Raw genomic sequence first — 2,913 nt, 5'->3', positions numbered from 1 at the left:
CCTGTTGAATTGGTAATGCTGGCTGATTGTTTGAATTTTTGCTAATCCCTGAATGATGTTTTGCCCTATTTTGGCTGAATGCTATGATTGCTACCATGTCTAGTGAACTATGATTTCTGCTCTTTAAATTCTGTACATAACTTGCCTGATAAATTGCCTGAATGGGAGTTTTTGATTCAATTCCTATGTCTGATCAACATGGCGGTTGAATTTTCCTTCCATTTTGCATTATGATTCCTACTTGTGCAAATTTTTTAATAAAAATGCATGCTGCCTGGAATTTTGTTTAATGCACTATGAATTCATGCTGAAATATCAAACTAAACTTCGTTTTGCTTTGTGATTTTTGTGTTTGATACCAATCTTGCTGTGCTTATTGATAGGCAAAATTGTGACTCATACTTTTCACAACTCGAACAATTCCTAGCAATGACTCCAAAAAACTTGGTGCACAATTCTATGGTTCACACACATTCTTCACAACTTCGCACAACTAACCAGCAAGTGTACTGGTCGTCCAAGTAATAAACCTTACGTGAGTAAGGGTCGATCCCACGGAGATTGTTGGTGTGAAGCAAGCTATGGTCATCTTGTAAATCTCAGTCAGGCAGATTCTAATGGTTATAATGGTTTTCAAATATAAAGATAAATAAAGCATAAAATAGAGATAGAGATACTTATGTAATTCATTGGTGGGAATTTCAGATAAGCGCATGAAGATACTGTGTTCCTTCTGAATCTCTGCTTTCCTACTGCTTTCATCCAATCATTCTTACTCCTTTCCATGGCAAGCTGTATGTTGGGGGATTACCGCTGTCAATGGCTACCGTCCGTCCTCTCAATGAAAATGGTCCAGGTGCACTGTCACCGCACGGCTAATCATCCGTCGGTTCTCGATCATGTAAGAATAGGATTTACTATCCTTTTGCGTTGTCACCATGCCCTATAGTCGCGAGTTTGAAGCTCGTCACAGTCATTCAATCCCTGAATCCTACTCGGAATACCACAGACAAGGTTTAGACTTTTCGAATTCTCAAGAATGCTGCCAATGGATTCTAGCTTATACCACGAAGATTCTGATTAAGGAATCAAAGAGATATTCATTCAAGCTTATTTGCATGTAGAACGAAAGTGATTGTCAGGCACACGTTCATAAGTGAGAATGGTGATGAGCATCACATAATCATCACATTCATCAGGTTCTTGGGTGCGAATGGATATCTTAGAAAAAGAATAAGCGTGAATTAAATAGAAAATAGTAGTAATTGCATTAATACTCGAGGAACAGCAGAGCTCCACGCCCTTAATCTATGGTGTGTAGAAACTCCACCATTGGAAATACATAAGTGATAAAGGTGCTCATTGGTTCCGGCCCCAGAGAGGGAACCAGGATAACCAAGACTCCTAATACAATAGTAAAAAGTTCTACTTATACTAAACTAGTTACTAGGGTTTACAGAAATAAGTCTAAGTGCAAAAATCCACTTTCGGGGCCCACTTTGGTGTGTGCTTGGGCTAAGTTTGAGCATTACACGTGCAGAGGCTTCTCTTGGGGTTAAACGCCAAGTTGTAACGTGTTTTTGGCATTTAACTCTGGTTTGTGACGTGTTTCTGGCGTTTTACTCCAGAATGCAGCATGGAACTGGCGTTGAATGCCAGTTTGCATCGTATAAACTCGAATAAAGTATGGACTATTATATATTGCTGAAAAGTCCTGGATGTCTACTTTCCAACGCAATTAAGAGCGCACCATTTGAAGTTCTGTAGCTCCAAAAAATTCATTTCGAGTGCAAGGAGGTCAGAATCCAACAGCATCTGTAGTCCTTTTTTAGCCTCCTATCAGATTTTTGCTCAGGTCCCTCAATTTCAGCCAGAAAATACCTGAAATCACAGAAAAATACACAAACTCATAGTAAAGTCCAGAAATGTAAATTTTGCATAAAAATTAATAAAAACATCCCTAAAAGTAGCTAGATCTTACTAAAAACTACCTAAAAACAATGCCAAAAAGCGTATAAATTATCTGCTCATCACAACACCAAACTTAAATTGTTGCTTGTCCCCAAGCAACTGAAAATCAAAATAGGATAAAAAGAAGAGAATATACTATAAATCTAAAAATATCAATGAATATTAGTTCTAATTAGATGAGCGGGACTTGTAGCTTTTTGCTTTTGAACAGTTTTGGCATCTCACTTTATCCTTAGAAGTTTAGAATGATTGGCATCCATAGGAACTCAGAGTTTAGATAATGTTACTGATTCTCCTAGTTAAGTATGTTGATTCTTGAATACAGCTACTTTTATGAGTCTTGGCCGTGGCCCTAAGCACTTTGTTTTCCAGTATTACCACCAGATACATAAATGCCACAGACACATGACTGGGTGAACCTTTTCAGATTGTGACTCAGCTTTGCTAAATTCCCCAGTTAGAGGTGTCCGGAGCTCTTAAGCACACTCTTTTTGTTTTGGATCACGACTTTAACCACTCAGTCTCAAGCTTTTCACTTAGACCTTCATGACACAAGCACATGGTTAGGGACAGCTTGATTTAGCCGCTTAGGCCTGGATTTTATTTCCTTAGGCCCTCCTATCCATTGATGCTCAAAGTCTTGGATCCTTTTTACCCTTGTCTTTTGGTTTTAAGGGCTATTGGCTTTTTCTGCTTGCTTTTTTCTCTTTCTTTCTTTTTTTTTTCGCAAGCTTCTTCTTTTTCACTGCTTTTTCTTGCTTCAGGAATCAATTTTCATGATTTTTGAGATTATCAATAACATTTCTCTTTGTTCATCTTTCTTTCAAGAGCCAAAAATTTTAACATTCATAAACAACAAGATAAAAAATATGCACTGTTTAAGCATTCATTCAGAAAACAAAAAGTATTGTCACCACATCAATATAATTAAATTAAATTCAA

Source organism: Arachis duranensis, chromosome 3 (genome assembly GCF_000817695.3).
Source record: "Arachis duranensis cultivar V14167 chromosome 3, aradu.V14167.gnm2.J7QH, whole genome shotgun sequence".
NCBI classification, from domain to species: Eukaryota; Viridiplantae; Streptophyta; class Magnoliopsida; order Fabales; family Fabaceae; genus Arachis; species Arachis duranensis.
The sequence above is the reverse complement of the archived record's forward strand: the minus strand, read 5'-3'. Positions refer to the sequence as shown.